Consider the following 17870-nt stretch of genomic DNA (forward strand, 5'->3'; position numbering starts at 1 on the left):
AATAGGGGTTCTTGCTTAATGTTTTTTAGATATATTTCTTATTGAAATAAGAGTTATACGTATGAAATTTAAAACGTGAAATAAAAGATTAATGTTTTCGTTACACGGATGTCTTTAAACCCTGAAATCAGAGGTTTTGACTTTAGTGGAGGAGTTTAAGTCATGTAATAAAGGATTATTATTTTGAATATAAAACCAAAGGTGATTGTTTCTGCTACACAAATTAATTTAAATCCTGAAATCAAGGGTTATTGCTTATGTTACATTGCTAAAATTAAATCATATAATCAGGGATTATTGTTTTCTCTTATACAAATGGGTATTATAACCCAAAACTAGATTATTGTTTCACTATATATTACATAAAGCGTCAACCCCGAAATCAATGATTATTGTTTTGCATTATTCAGAGCTGAAAATGCGAAGCATCTGTACTATTTTGTAACTGATAAAAAATAAAATGAGTAGAAAAATAAAATTCTAAAAGAAAGATAAAATGTTTACCTAACTAATGGACTTCAAGAATTAGAAGAAATTTTGGAAACTTAGAAGTAAACACACTATTGAGGATATGGCTAGTAAAGTTTATTTATTCTAATAATATGGATACGCGGCGACATCATTTGCGTTAATGAAGCGCCATCTGTGAAACTCTTCGCATGCAATTCTCTTTTCGCCAGAGTGGCAACACTAAGCCTTGCATCAAATGTGTTAAGAATAAATAATCTAGTTTTTACTAAGCAAACTTTAGCCGGAAAAGCTTAAGCTATAAAAAATAAAAAATTGTATGAAGGTTACTTCCGTTAAGCCTGATTCTACTATGGCTGAAGGAGACGAAAGTAAACAAACCGAAACTAATGCAACATCTGCGACTGCTGCCAAGGTCAGCATCAAAATTCCTCCTTCTTGGAAACCTGACCCCAAAATATGGTTTCTTCAGATTGAAGCCCAATTCCGCATTGCTGGAATTACAGCTGATCAAATACGATTATATAGTCAGTTCTATTGAAACAGGGACATTGTCACAAATCTCTGATATTCTCACCAAACCACCAGACAATGGTAAATATCCGGCCATTAAAAAGAGGCTTATTGAAATTTTTGCCGACTCTGAAACAGAGGAATCCCAGAAACTTCTGACTGAATTAGAACTGGGTGTTAAGAAACCATCCCAACTCCACTGCGAAATGCGTAACTTGGCGGCTGAGAAAGTGCCAGATGAATTTTTGGAAACATTGTGGATGCAATGACTATCACTTAATATGCGGAGCATTTTATCTGTGAGCACTGATGCTTTGTCCAAATTGTCTACAATGGCTGACAAAATATGGGAATTAAATCCCAATCCACCACTAATAGCGCGCATTGTTTCTTCCTCATCTGATAACGTTATTGCGGAAGATTTACAGAAACAGACATCAAATTTGACACTGTAGATAACAGAAAGGAATAGGCGCAGAAATTCCAGTCCACAAAGACGACGATACTAGTCGAATTCTAGAAATCGTTTCAAAAATAACAATGACCTAAATAATTGTTATTTTCATCAACGCTTTGGTGAGAGAGCGTACAAGTGCATCCCATCATGCAAATACCAGGTCTCAAAACAGGAAAACTGAATCCCCAGCCTTCGATGACGACAGAAAGTCAAGGGGTACAGCTGAGTCGTCTATATATTCGTGACAACGCATCAGCACTTATCCCATCCTGGAATTCGTGCAACAACGAAGCTGGTGACAAAAAGATTCATTTGGCCTGGCATAAACAAAGATTGTCAGCTGTCGTCTAGAGCATGCTTGCAATTCCAACGGGCCGAAATTCACAAACATACCCTCGCTCCACCTGCCGAATTCAAAGCTCCCATTTAAGCACCTTAATATCGATATTGTTGGTCCATCTTGCAAAGGTTTAAGGTACCTACTTACCATCATCGATAGGTTCACTCGGTGGATCGAAGCTGGAAGACCTCTGGAAGACCAAACTGCAGAGTCCGTCGCACATGCCCTCATTGTGACTTGAATCTCGAGATTTGGAAACCCAGAGAAGATAACATCTGACCAAGGTCGGCAATTTGACATCCAACTCTTCAGATCCTTGAGCAAATACTTAGTCTTCAAGGCTAACAGCACCACGGCTTATCATTCACAATCTAATGGTTTAATCGAACGACAACATCGAACCTTTAAAAACAGCCTAAAATCCTACCTGCGAACGTCAAATTCTTGGACTGACGTTCTACCTTTGATTCTTCTTGGCATTCGATCCGCCATTAAAGAGGATTTGCATTATTCTTTTGCTAAACTTGTCTACGGTTCACCAATCTGTTTGCCTGGAGAATTTTTCAGTTATGTCCCCACTGTTACGCATTCAGATTTTATGCAAAAATTACAAAGTCACATCCAAAACCTAAAACCAACTCCAACAACCAGCCATAAAAAAAAAAAAAAATTGTGCACGAGGACTTAGCAAATTGTTCACACGTATTCATCTATAATAACGTAATTTCATCAGGTAAAACTAAAAGGATATCGATAGATAGACTGAAAACTATGTTTTAGTCTCAAAAATGAAACAACAACAAATCTCCAGACACAGCTGATAACTCCAAAATCTCAACTACACTTCCTGGAGACAATAATTATTCCAAAGATATGCATCCTACAAACACAAAAGCTGGAAGAAGGGTGAGATTTCCTGCATACCTGAAATATTACGAGGTATAACGCTATCACTGTGAAGGGGTGTGTGGCGACGTTAATGAAGCGCCATCTGTGAAACTCTTGGCATGCAATTTTCTTTTTGCCAGAGTGACAGCACTAAGCCTTTAAGTAGAAAAAGAACAATGATTGATTTTCTGTCTGTGTTATTCTATTTCGAGAAAATGTAAATAAATATTAAGCTTATCGGGGTCAGTTCGGTGTTTAACGTTTCCTGTGTATCAAACATTCCCACGCACTTCTGAATGCAATTTTTGTAAGTGACTGGAAGTATTAAGAGATGTGGAACTGTCAGCTAATATGCATTACTGAGCAGCTGCCTTTCGGATTAAAATTATATAACTGATTGAGTCTGTAGCTGTTGAAATCTGTGCTGTTGACTAACTGCATTACTGTTTGAAACAGTATAGTTTTATGACTGTGTATTTCCATAACTAGTTGGCACTGCATTTGCATCACTGATCGGTTTGTGAGGCCTCGTCTGGATAATAAAGCTAAATGCTAGTGTTAAATGCATTCACATTACCTGCGAACAAACTGATTGGATGCACATTTTAATACTTTTCTAATATGCAACATGAATATGAATCGGTTTTCTTAGGTCTTCCACAAAGCTATTCTTTATCCTTAGTCAGATAACCTTCATATGCTTTGCCATAAGTTAGTAAACAAAAATCCGAAATTTTATTACTGGTGTAATTTGTATTACTTGATGAATTCTACATCAATGAGATTTATATCTGTACTACTGGTGATATTACTGAACCAAAAAGATGGAAGTCAGCAATAAATATTTTTGTTTATCTGTAATAATCATAATGCTGATTTTTTCTTTGTTTACTTTTCAATAGTATGTTAAAGTTTCTTTTGTTTGAAGCTTTGATGTTTCATATACATTTGTAAAACGCATTTGTAGGCTATCCTTGTTTGGTTTTAGATCATCAATCATATTCTAGGATAACGTGAAGTGGGCCACGAAAATGTAACTATTAGCAACATTTAACTAAACACGATTTCAGTCATTTTGTTTCATTTTTAGAAAAAAATAAAAATGAAATATAAAAGGAACGTAGGATCCTTTTTTGTTCGAAAATAAAACTGAAACTAATAGGCTGTAGTTGAGGTTCCGACGACGTGCCAGGAAATGTCAATGATTGGAAAAAGGGTTAAGCCTTTTCGAAGCAGATATTGAAAAATGGGATAAAGATACCTTTAAAATTACATTTATGTCTCACTGGATAGAGTTTATATTTTCTTCTTGTTCATGTGCTGACAGTTTTCCTATTTAGATTCTATGAAAGTCAGGTTTATTTTTTCCTATTATGCTACTTTTGAGATATATCTGTGGCAGTGTTGATTGTGTATGCTCCTGAGTATGTGGAAAGAAGCATCCGCAGAGCTATAAGAGTTTAGTATACGTGAGCATTATAGATAAGCTTTCGAAATTTGAAGTAACTATGCATTGAGATAGATAGCATAGCTTTTATTATTTGCAATAAATTATAAATAATAAACAAATGAAATATAATAGTATGGTAAATAATAAAAGCATGTTCAGTGCTTTCATTATTTGCAATAAAGAGCTACTAAAAGAGCTAACGCATGCCAAAACTGCCTATTCAATTCATTACACAATAACGAATTATAAATTATATCACTTAAATACACTGAATGAAGCTGAATCTTTACTGTTGAGTGACATTAAAATTCAACTCAAAAACAGAGTTACAATATTTAATGCCCTAGCTTTATTTCAAAGTAGAGAGCATAAAATTTTGAAAATTGTTAAATACCGAAACATTCAGGGCAAAATCTTGGCTGCAAAAAAGAATAAATAGGTTTTACCTTTTGACTTGCCTGGTAACATAAACTCGAATCAAACTCTAACAGACTTGGAACGAATTATCACTTCGTCGGAAAAGAATTACAGAGTTTTGAAAATGTTTTAAAAGAAACGTTTTACTAAATCAGAACTTGGTTTTTACAAACCCAAAACCTCATTTTAAATACTTTCAAATAAAATTTGCATTCTGGTAGGGAAACGGAAAGGAGAAGACACAGTAAAGATCTTCAGTTCGAAGTTGTTACAATAATACATTTTTATAATACGATATATAGATCATATCCCTGATTAATTAGGTGGAATTTCGGCTCTTATTTCTCGGAAGCAAATTCCACTACTTGTAAGCAATAACATCTGTGGAGATGTTAGAAAGAATTCTACTATAATCACCGTAATTTTATAAAAACTGCTTTAACTGACACCTGCGATAAAACGTACTGGCAGAAAACCAATTGCAACTCTTATTCACAATATGGGGTACTTAGGACCTGATTGTTTCCTAGAACCGTAGTACGTGATAGTTCCGGAACATCAGAATCTGCCATCATGACTTTTATTTAAAGAGACTTTTGCACGCATTGTTTCAAAACAACGCTCTCTGAACAAACACCACCAAGTGTCTGGAAACAGCATAGCTGAAGATTCCCCATTTTCAAAGAACTGCCATCGAATGGCCTTTCGCCACATTATAGGTATATGTCACGTATCGAGAATGGGAGTTCTAAGAGGTTTTTAACTTTTTGTTTATTGTGAAGATAAAAACCATTTCGCCGTACTTATCTTTGCGAAATTTGTAATAGCAGAGTTTCGCTTTGGGACATGGATTCCAATACAGTGCTAAAAAATATTAATTGAGTTCTGAATGTTAGCTAATTCTGCTCAGCTTCTCTACTGAGTTCTTCTTTGCGGATAATCTCTTTCACAGAAACTATCAACCTAGGCATACTTAGATTTATTTTTTATCACTTACCTTATGCCACACAATACTGGGTTCATGGACATATTTATTCTTCCGAAATAGATAGACGCAGCTTCGTGCATATTGTAACTTATTTTCCACTCAGGTAAAGAGGCGATTTTGTGTTTAAAATTATTGCATGAGGTTCTCGATTTAATTTGCTCCTGCCTTTGTTAATCTTAGATATCTTTCGGGAATACTCTCAACCGTTTAATAGTTCTTACTTGAAACATAATATTTTAGTTCATGTGAAATACATGCTAAACATGTCGGTTAAAATTTTTGTAATTAATAAAAGGATATTTTGATGTCTCAGGTAAATGGAGATGAAACTCTTAAGACTAAAGCTAATTGCCGAATAAATGTTAATTGCTTGACATCGCATACTAATTATCGCCACATCTTATAATTTCAAACACCAAATGCATGTAACAATATTAAAAGCAAATAAAAGTTTGTTTCTTTTTAAGGTTGAAAGTTACAGATATGAAACGTTAACAGGATATTAACCTTCCTTCTTGTGAGTTGCGAATATAACGATAATTTAAATATTAAACAAGGAGGAGTAATGTGAAACCTAATAACCTGTCCTAGATACCAGTGAGACACATAAACGTAAGTGCTCGCACAGAAATCAAGAACTCACCGAAACAATTACGGCTAACCAGTCGCCAGGCGGAATATGAGAGTTTCATGCTGATGGATGATGTAGCCAAAAACTCTGCTTCTAAACTTTAGTTTTCGCTAGCTATTTAAACTCATTTTACTTGAATTTAGTAATTGTGTGAACAAAGAATTACAAAAGCAGGACAGATTTAAACAGATGCTACACACCACACGGATTAAAAAGAACCTTTCAAGATCAACGTAGATACGCAACTTCAACAATATTTATAAAAGCGACAAATTAAATCCTACACCTGTCTTAATTCCGGCAAGCAAAAGGTATATTCACTTTTAGTAACAGATGTTTATTCAGGTCAAACCGGCAAAATCTATGACACTGTGAAAAAAAGATATAGCGAATTAGAAGTGAACTAGTGAATATGCCAATTTTGTTTCATAGGTAACCGCTCATTTTAAATGATTTTGTGAAAATTAGAAAGGTAACATGTTTAAAGTTGATTCCATGTCAAGTGAACCTACACATTTGACAAAAATCGTATTATTGACTGTGTAGCTTTCGAAGTTGTAATAATTTATTTAGCCTGGGCCTCTGTTTTCACAAACTAGGGAAAAGAGATACTGATAGCTTTGTTTACTTGCGTGATGTTTCGAGCTTTTCCACATCTGGCACTGGTAAATTCTTTACTTCCGGATACTTTTTTGTTCGCACTTAGGAGGTTTATTTCTAGACTAGGATGGCCAAGAACAATTTATGGAAATTATGGAACAAATTTTAGAGGGGCATTGAATGATCTTACCTAATTAGATTGGGACAATTATTTAAGAGAGATCTTCAGAAATCAAATATTTCGAAATTTATACCACCCACACTAGCATGATGGAGGCTGGTGAGGTTGGTTCGCATCGTAAAAGAATTGTTAAAAATATCCTTTGAGCAGTTGTATTGAGTCAGGAAAAATACCAGTTCTCAGAAACTTTCTAGACCATTAAGACTAATCTGCTCCTGACGAAGTAATAATAGAAAGATATATGTTTTCTGATAGGTGCGGAAAACAACCTAAAAGAGTGGATTTATTCAGATGTGCTTGTTATACACCTGTAGAGAAATTAAGTTATCTTTTTAAAGCAGGAGAGATGAAAAATGAGCAATGCATTCTCCGGGACTCGAACCACGGGCCTCTTGAATACGATCAACTAAACTATACAAAGGGGAGCAACTGTTCTCCTGGAAGACGGTGTAACCTGACACGACCATCTATGTAACGAATGAGAATTTGTGATTCATCCAACCAGACAACTGTCTTCCGTTATCCATGGTCCAGTGTCGATGTTCCTGGGCCTACTGCATCCGTAGTTAACAATGACGCTTGGTCAATACAGGCATACGAGTAGGACGTCTACTGCTAAGTCCCGTATCTAAAATAGTGTCCGTTGAATTGTGTGTTCCGAAACACTTACACTTGTACAAGCAGGGTAGTGGGCTGTCAGCTGAGCCACTGTCTGGCGCCGATTTTCCTGTACCAAGCGAGACAGTTTCCTACGTCCTTTTTCTTTGATGACACGTAGACATCCAACACCTTTGCATCTACTGATGTTTTCAGTAAGATTCTTCGTTATAAAGTAGATAATCTCATAAAATATCTCTCGACAAATTGTGATTATCTCAAAGGTACATAATTTCACGCTTGATAACTACAAGTCATACTGAGTGCATAGAACTCTTGCAAACGTTACCATATTTCTGAACTAATGATACGTATAGTAATATAAAAACATGTTTATGTAAAAATTTTCTGGAATTTTTGTATGTGTATGTAATATGTTTATATAATTTGTTTCAAATTGTAACCTGTTTCTGTAATATTTCTAAATTGTAAAATTTGACTTTTTGAAATAAATGCCAGCTTGAGGTCGGTCCCTCTTGGGGATAGCCGGTAAGTAGGTTGCTCCATCAACCGATATGCCTTATTGGTGTTACGGTTGTTTAGATTGTTGTTCCCTGCCCTGCTGGTTTCACCGTCATTTATCCACTTTTCATAACTACTGACAACGGACAATTGTTATGTATTATGTATTAATTGTTATTAACTTCAAGCTTTAAGTTAATTGCTTCTTAATTCAATTTGGTCAGTAATTGAAGTTATTAACTTGTTTTTGGTTTGGTTAAAGTTGGTTGTAAGTTTTAAACTGTAACTTTTGGTAAACTTTAAATTTAAGTTTTGAAACTTAAATTTTTTTTCTTAAGTGAAGTTGTTTAACTTTTAAGTTTTGTTTAGGAAGTTCTTGTACTTGTTTGTATCTGACACAATACAGCACACAATAAAGACCGATATTTAGCAACACCAACTAATCGAAGTTGCATTATGAATACCACTCCTTTACAAAAACACCTTCGGAGAGCTAATGCCACCAATTTTTGAAATAAACCTGTTTGTAACTGACTTTATAGCGCTTGTTTGTTTGATCGCACAACTATGGTTGTGTTTCTTAGTAGCGAGCCACATTTTAGCGCCTACAATGTGATCGCAAGAGCAATTCAGATGGAGACGAAAGGAATGGAGCAATTCTTAGATGAATCTTGTTTAAGTACACAACTTAGCAATAGATGATTAATAATTTGGAAAGAATGTGGTACTCGAAGAATCCTGAATTTGTAATTGAACGTGTCCGATTTCAGAAGGTGAAGTAATTGTCTGGCCGGTATATGCATTAGTGGCCGAACCAAAAGTGGGACATTTATCATTCAGCGAGATTGGATTGAGATTTTTGAAGCTTTTTTATCCTTTACACTCCAGGAGTTGAGGATAAATTTATTCTCATTAAGAAGAACTGCTGGCAGCATAGTCTTCGAAGCCTCAAATAGTTCCTTTTGATATAAAATTTATTTAAATGAACTGGGTACCATGTTTTCCTGACATGAATGCAATAGAAAAATGCTCGGTACCTTCTAAGGGAACCGCTATTCCCTTATCATCCACAGAAACAGTTCAGCAGCTGTAAGCCGTTCGTCTCTCTTCATTTTTTTAATAATTCTCTAATTCCATGCCACAAGGACAAGCAGTATTGCTTTCGGTAAGCAGCTACCCCACTTAATCTTAAAACTTGTTTTTTCTTGAGAAATCAAATTTTCTGTTCTTTTTTATGATAATATGCACTTACTGCTTTCAAAAGAAACCGGAATAAAATTTAATTACTTTTTCTGTGCATACTTTTCTTTCATCATACCTTATAGCATCATGGATCATTCAACAGCTAACAAAACATTTCCTCATGCGCAGCAATCCACCATCTCATTACTGTTTTGAGCAGTGTATTAAAAGGTTTCAAATAAAATTATTTTAAGTGATTTACTTATGTTATACCAAGCAGTATCGACTTTTTAAAATAGTCAAGATCGGCAGTCTCATTGAATATCAAATTGAAGTATCGTCTTTATTGTGAACCGAATTATTTACCTTAATCATAAACACTGAACACCTAAGCAGAAATTGAAAGAAATCTAAAATGTAATATTATCTTATACTATTTACGCTTCGTTGTCTGAAACTGTGTAAGTGAATAACAATTTAAAATATTTAAACTTACTTACCTGCTTAACAAACTTCCATTTAACTGCTCATCAATGAAATTGCCTTACTCGATTTTAGCTTTCGATTATTTACTTCATTTTTATAAAACGTTTCAAATGAATAAAGCTGTCCATCACTTTATAGGCAATATCGTTACTTTTTACTTCATTTTTTACTTCATTTTTCAAAGGGAGATTCATAAACAATATTACAATAATTTTTAATCGTGTCTCTATTTTTTTATTTTGTTTATCTATTAATCTAATATTGATAACTCAGAATGAGCAAAAAAAAAAAAAAAAAAAAAAAAAACCGCACGAATACCCATGAGCCTTAACACGTCAGAAGTATAAGGACGGCTATTAACATTACCGGCTATGTGAACAAGATTTATGAAGATTACGATTGGAAGCTAGCAACGTCCGTTCTTCTCTTTATCTCCACACACAGATATGTTCATCCCGGTGTTCATCCGGTGTCATCATTCGTCGTGCCATTAATAACACCACGTTACAGATGCGTCTTCTCTCAGCAACATCAGCATTGGTTGCCTCGCTGATAGTCCGTGGTGCTGCAGATATCATCGCGTTGTACGTGCTGACACTTGTCGTCTTGCGCACGAGCTAAGTCCCTGACTTAGGGTATGTTACGTGGCTGTAAAATCCGTCAAGATACGTGGGAACACATGCCTGTCCTATTGGGTATTAGTGGTCTGGGGCCTCTGAGATCTTGCATGGTGTTAAGTATGATCCAATTTCATATACTCCTGAACGTCATTAGGCTCCGACCAACAGGAATAACTGTCGCAAAACGATAAACTGTATTCGCGACAGCCCAAGCCCTTGTCGTGGTTAAATTCATTCTTTTATTCTGTATTTTTCACGCGGTAAAGCACGAATTTTACTTAAACAACCAGCGTTCAAATGCGATTTTAAGTAAGAAATCTTATTTGCGATCTTCGAATTTAAATACAATATAGATAGCGTTACTCATACCTACTTTACACACATGCGCTGGAAAGCTTAGATTTTAAATACACTCTCAATATCTAAAATTCTTGCAAAAATCTTGAACTTCAATAGTAGCGTTTCAAAAGTCCACTCTTCTTTTAATGAAACAAGAATTTTTCATCCCTTTTCTGTTATTCAGAGAGTGTTTAAGATTTCATATTAGAATGTTCAAATATCGTCTCCCCAGGTAGCAAATTTAACGATACAATATATACTTTAACATACATTTTACCAATGTCGCTTCATCAGCATATTCTATCTCTTGACAACAACTTGACTGGAGAAACTCGGTGGTGCTCTAATGGCTCTCTATATTACCTATATTTGAATACTGATCTGATCTGGAGGCTGGTTTGATCTGGATGCCTTGATGCTTGTGTCTCCTTCAAACATTCCTTCGAAGTCATTCTGACTTACATTTTCCTTTCTTTGCGTAGTTAGTATTTCATTTAGTCTGTTTGCTTGTTTTTTTAATCTATTATGACCAAGTATACGTTCGCTATCTGATAAAGAGAATGATGCCTTCATGGATGTCATCTTAAGAGAGACTAATTCTCCCTTATATTACTCTTGGGAAAAAATAACATAAACAGCTTTACAGTCAACGTATTCTTTAGAGTCAGTGTATTAAGTTTCAAACTTAAACTAAATTACTAGTTTTAGGGGTCTTCTCCACTGTCTGGTCCAGTTGAGAAGGGTCTTAGAGAAACGTACAATTACAAAAAAAGAAAACTGTTTGAAATTAAGCCATGCAAGAAATATCTAATCTTAAAGGCAAGTCTACGCAACATTCCTAGAAGGCGTACAAATGTCAGAAGATCTGGGACTGAGAGAATTCTTCTCAGTGAACCCTACACTTTACAAAAACTGCTGTTCACATATTTAAAGTACTTTTTATGGAAGCGTTTTACATGTAGAAAAATACATCATAAAATAGCCCCTTTGCAGAGATCAATTATACTCTCAATGGAATTCGAACCATTGATCTCCCAGCTGCTAGATGGACGTCCTAATTACTTACACCACGAGAGCAAGCAAGAAGGAATAGGACAACTCCTCATATTTGTCTCCGTTAAAAGACCAACTGATGAGCGGCACGAGATACAGCATATTGAATTCTTGAGGTGATTATTTATTGTCCACTGGTTTAGTTATAGCGCAGCTGTAAAGACTCGTTTTTCGCGTTCCATTATTCTGGAGATAATAAAAGCGAGAAATGCTGAGGTTGAAGTTAGAAATACGAATTTTCTATTTCTTAGCTAGACCTGACAGCCACTTACACCACATGCGAAAATACGGAAAATGTGTTGTTTTCTTACACTTTAATCTAGAAAGGTACTTGAGAGCAAAACGTAAAAAACATTATCTCAAAAGAAAAGTATCTTCCCTCTCGTAATTTGTCTTTGCAGACTTTTAACTAAATAAAAATCTTGCAGTGTGAAATTTTGAGATTTTAAGCTCCAAACTGGAAAATATAATTTTACCGTTAAAGCTGCATAGGTTGAAAATTAAAATGTCCTAAAGAAAATCTATAAAGCACAAATCTAAAACAATATGTATATATACTTACAGAGCCATTATAATATTTAAAATTAGACAAAATCAGTCTTAAATTGGCATAGGTTTCGAACTGTATCGATCTCATAAGACTATATTGAATTTCAAGTCGATCAGAGAAGGCTAAATTAACGGCGATGCTTTCTTTTTACCTTTACTTCTGCCATTACCATTTCCATATAAAATGATCGTCGATGCATCTGCTTTTGCAGTTTTTTTTTACTCCTGAATAACAGGGATCTTTTTTTCACTGCCCTCGAAATCGATAAAGTTTTGTCCAAAATGTATGCCAATCTATGGTTGCATTTTTTTGTCGAATTTTAAACATATAATTTTTTCTACATGTAGTACTGTACTGAGGCTCAGTTGCAAATCTATGGTTCTTGCTCAATAAGTAGATTTACAGGCAAACTAAGACGGGGTTTTATTATATACGTATTTTAATCTTATAGCTGTGAGCATGTGCGCAATTATTTCCTTCCATCATAATGTAAATGGTGAACATATTCAGCTGAAAATCTGAAGATCTACGTTTCAAATTTTAATGAGGGCACAATTTATTCTCTCGTTCCTTGATTTCGAAACATCTCATACTAATTACAAACATCCGAAACTGAGTAATAATTCAACCCGCTACGGATTCAGACGATTGGACCTCTTGCCTATTCTCAGGCGTTCTTTAAGAGGAGACAAATGGAAGGAATTATTTTGCTTCCTTGTGTGGGATATTGTAGTATAAATGGTGATGTCGAGATAGCAAACGTAATTATCCGGGGTTCGAATACTCACGAAGGCATAGTTTACATTTTCCGTTTCTCCCTCCGAAGTACCTGAAATGCTGTGCAGTTATTCTATAGGAACGCAAAGAATTTCACTATTATGAAATTAAAATTTCTACATAAGCATAAAAGATTTGAATACTCATATATCCAAATTCATTTGATCAATATTTGCGTATTTTATAAAATTACCGAAGTTTTGCGCCACAATTAACTCTTTGGGTGATAGAAGGATGAGGACATATAAGAGAATAACACGACGCTTATCAAAAGCAGGCTTTATGCTCAAGAAAAATTAGAGGGTGTGAGTTAAATTCAGTGGAAAGAAGGCGAATGAAAGAAAGCTGGCGACAAAACATCTAAATAATGATTATTTACATAATACCGAAATATATTTCGAAAATATAATTCGGTATTATGTAAATCGAACATACGAAAATATATTTCGGTATTATGAAAATCGAACATATGTAATTCGAGCATATGAAAATCTAGATTTTCGATTCCAGAAATTTCCTGTTTGTCAGAGCAGAACTTTTTATTCTAAATAGAAAGAGCAAGTACTATAAAACAAAATAGAAGATAAAAAAAGTGCATAACTGACTTTTATACACTTAAGTAACTTCTAAAAGATTTGCATAACTGACTTTTATACACTTAAGAAACTTCTAAAAGATTTAAGCTAATAGTAAATATGTAATAATGTGAGCTTACTTCACAAAGAATCAGTGTCACAGTTATTAAAATTTGTAATGTTGTAATCTGTAATAATCTGTTCATGTGATTTTGACGTTAGTCAGATCCTTTCTTCCTGGTATTGCAGTTTTAATGATACCGAAATACCGAATATATACATAATACCGAAATATATTTCGAAAATATAATTCGGTATTATGTAAATCGAACATACGAAAATATATTTCGGTATTATGAAAATCGAACATATGTAATTCGAACATATGAAAATCTAGATTTTCGATTCCAGAAATTTCCTGTTTGTCAGAGCAGAACTTTTTATTCTAAATAGAAAGAGCAAGTACTATAAAACAAAATAGAAGATAAAAAAAGTGCATAACTGACTTTTATACACTTAAGTAACTTCTAAAAGATTTGCATAACTGACTTTTATACACTTAAGAAACTTCTAAAAGATTTAAGCTAATAGTAAATATGTAATAATGTGAGCTTACTTCACAAAGAATCAGTGTCACAGTTATTAAAATCTGTAATGTTGTAATCTGTAATAATCTGTTCATGTGATTTTGACGTTAGTCAGATCCTTTCTTCCTGGTATTGCAGTTTTAATGGCGAGCATTGTATTTTTAGAATGCGGGAAGGAAGTAGTCATAGAATTCTGGAAAACATTTGAGCGTAAGACGCGTCTGTTGAATTTTTGACTTTAGACTGATCAAACAATAGAAATTAATTAACTTCTGTCTAATTGTCCTAGCGGAAAGAGGAAAATAGTATTAATAATACTCACTGCTTAAGAGCTGTTAATAAGGCTTAGAAAGTTTAAATAGATCCACTTTTAGTAACAGCAATAAATAAAATGCCTGAAATAACGATTTTTACATTATATACAATAACTTCAGTTATTACACTATTTACAAATCTTTTAACTGATAGCCTCCAACATATACTGCTTTTTGGGTTTAGGAATAAATTTTCATATCCCTATTAACAAAATGATTTAGACTGAGTACTTAACGTCTGCTCTTTTAAGACAATGATTAATAAAGTTATTTGGTACTTAATTATTTTAAAGAATTTTAATTAGTAAACTTCGTGTTGTAAATTTATTGTATCTGTACAAATACTTTTAATACTTCGTATTTGATTTAATAGAACAGGGTTTCTTAAACTAAGGGTAGAGACCCCCAAGGTGTTCGCAGGACCTGCAGCAGGAGATCACCAAAAATTTTAGCAGTTTTTATATTTCTTTAACTTATTATAAGAATTTTACAATTACCAAATATTTTTACACAATGTATATGAAAATAGATAAAGATAAGATAATACAGACAAAGAAAAAAACGAAGACTTTTTGACGCATTCCTTTTATAATATAAACGTTCATATTCTTTGCTTTGCACGTGACGCTGTCATTTCGTCTGTTACTTATTTAAAATTTTCAAATTGTTCTTAAAATTGGAAATTAAAGTTCATGACCTAAACCTGGAATAGTACACTGGTGTGCAAAAATTAAGGACGAGACGGTTTTTTCAATATAACTTTGTACAAAAGCTTTCCAAATCAACACATTTAATACCGTAAGATCCCCAATACGTAAGGACATGAGTAATGTAAGCAATACTTACTAAAAGAGAAATCAGAGGGATAAAAAGAAGCTTTATTGAAAACGTAGCATGGAGCGCAATGCGACTGAAGGCCGAAACATCCCTGTGATGGGTGTCCAGCAAGAAAAATCCGGTCTTTAATAGGGGATATGATCTCCCCTGACTGCTAGGCAGGTTTCACAGCGTCTGCCCATACTGAGAATGAGGGTGTCAATGAGTTGTTGAGGCATTGCTGCCCATTCGCCTTGCAGCGCAAATCGAAGCTCCGGAATCGTTACTGGTGGTAAGGTAGGAGCTGCCAAGCGTCTGCCTAGAAAATCCCATACATGCTCGATGGGATTGAGATCCGGAGATAGTGCCGGCCGATCCATACGTTCAATATCCTCACTCTCTAAGAGCTGTTCGGCAGCTACTGTGCGATGACATGGTGCATTGTCGTCCATGAAAAGGAACTGCGGACCCACAGCGCCTCTAAAAAGACGCACATATGGAAGAAGAATCTCGTTACAATAACGGGTCCCGTTGACTGAACCTGCGTCGAAGATGTGAAGGTCTGTACGACTACCAAGCATGATGCGTCCTCAAACGAGAACACCGCCACCTCCATACCTGTCCCTTTCAATGATGTTCGAGGGATGATTGCGGCTTTCCCGCTCTCTCCAGATGAGTATCGCTACTCAGACTGAATCTGCTCTCATCTGTAAAGAGTACTCGTCCTCATTCATTGTCTCTCCGATTCCGGTGTTCCCGCCACCACAGAGAACGCCTTCTTCGATGGGCAGGCGTTAGAGGTACACACCGTACAGGGCATCGTGCAAACAGACCACCACCGTGCAGTCTTCTGGCCACGGTAAAACGCGATATCAGTCGCCCAGTCGCCTGTGTCATTTGTCTAGCGATTTCTCCCGCTGTCTGCCGCCTGTTTCTTCTGGCCTGTAAGGAAATATACCGGTCATCTGCGGGTGTGGTTTATCGTGGACGACCACTACTGAACCCCCGGATAGCTGTTCCTGTAATTTGAAATTGTCTCCAAAGTCGTGAAAAGATGCTGTGAGCAATTCCGAACTCTGCAGCCACAGTTGTCACACTGCGGCCTTCCTCCAACTTCCCAATGATTCGACCTCGGGTAAAAGCATCCAGATGTCGTGTAACAGATTGATTATTCGCCATTTCTCGCTGAGGCAGCAACTCGGTGTGATTTTAACTGCTGTACGGCGTGCAATGGCTTTGCCAGAAATACTGATCTTACACCGACAACATGCTTTATACTACTCAGACACTCCCCCATTACGTCTACCTGCATATCTGCGCATGTGCTACCGTACATCACCTTACTTAATCTGCTGATTGGTCTTTCTGTCCGTTCTGCCTCTTCGTTCAGCTGATATGCTAATTTTTCGACTTCGTCCTTAATTTTTGCACACCAGTGTATATTACAGTAGAAGTGAAAACACTTACAGTTTCATTCACGCGTGTGTCGGATTTGCGGAATTCTTATAATTTATCTTGTAATTCTTGTAATTCTTGGGTATAGGGTTTCACAAAATGTTTTAAACATTATGGGGTCCTGGGGGTCGCAAAAAATTCTTAGTAATAAAAAGGGGTTGCGACTGAAAATGGAACCCTGTAATAGAGTATTACTAATAACTTTCTTCGAAATATTGGAAGGCCAATTTATTAATTTGTTAGTATTACAATTGAAGTTGCGTGTTTTGTCATATAGTAAAATATTTTTGTAGTTGATTATTTGAAGGTCTAGATAGTCGATTACATTTTGTGAATATTAGTTTTATTAAGATAAGGCACTCTAGATAAATTTCTGAATTTTCAATCTTCTTAAAGTTATTAAAGGTAATAAGATCATCTATATATTTGCAAGTATGGACGTAGTAAATTAAATAGTGTTGCTGTTAATGTTTTGGAAGGTAAGTTCTTTAATGAATAAAAAGTATTACAAACTTATGTACTCATGCATGCTTCCTAAGGGATACCTCCGACTTGCTTAAAATTTGATTTTGAAATTTAATGTAGTTATTAATTATAGTGCATTTTCCATCAATTAAAGTCTATAACTGAGAGCATAGTCGGAAAGAAGCTTAGGCAGATCAAGGAGGCTAGTATAGATTTCTTCTAATGGAAGCAAGGTATATAGTTTTCATAGCAGTTAATATTTTAATATATTAATTAATTCAAGGCAGTTATATGTTTTATCATATATATTAAGTTTTATATATTAAGTCATAGCAATTAATATTTTGTATGTCCATACACTGAACTAATTATTACAGTATTAATTACAGAAGTGTTATTATTGATAATCCAGCGATAATTATGTTCTGTGTTACAAGCATTGAAGATTAATTTACAAATTCTTTTACGCTGAAGGGCAGAATAATAGTCTAGATTTTTCTCGTAATTATTGGTGCCATTTTCAGTGAATCTGAACTTCAGTAGTGTCTTATGGACTTTGGGAAGAGTATATAGGTTAGTAAATCTGTTGTATTTTCGAT

This window comes from Stegodyphus dumicola, chromosome 10, assembly GCF_044657685.1.
Source record: "Stegodyphus dumicola isolate Sdum_Otavi_A_Nest chromosome 10, ASM4465768v1".
Lineage (NCBI taxonomy): Eukaryota > Metazoa > Arthropoda > Arachnida > Araneae > Eresidae > Stegodyphus > Stegodyphus dumicola.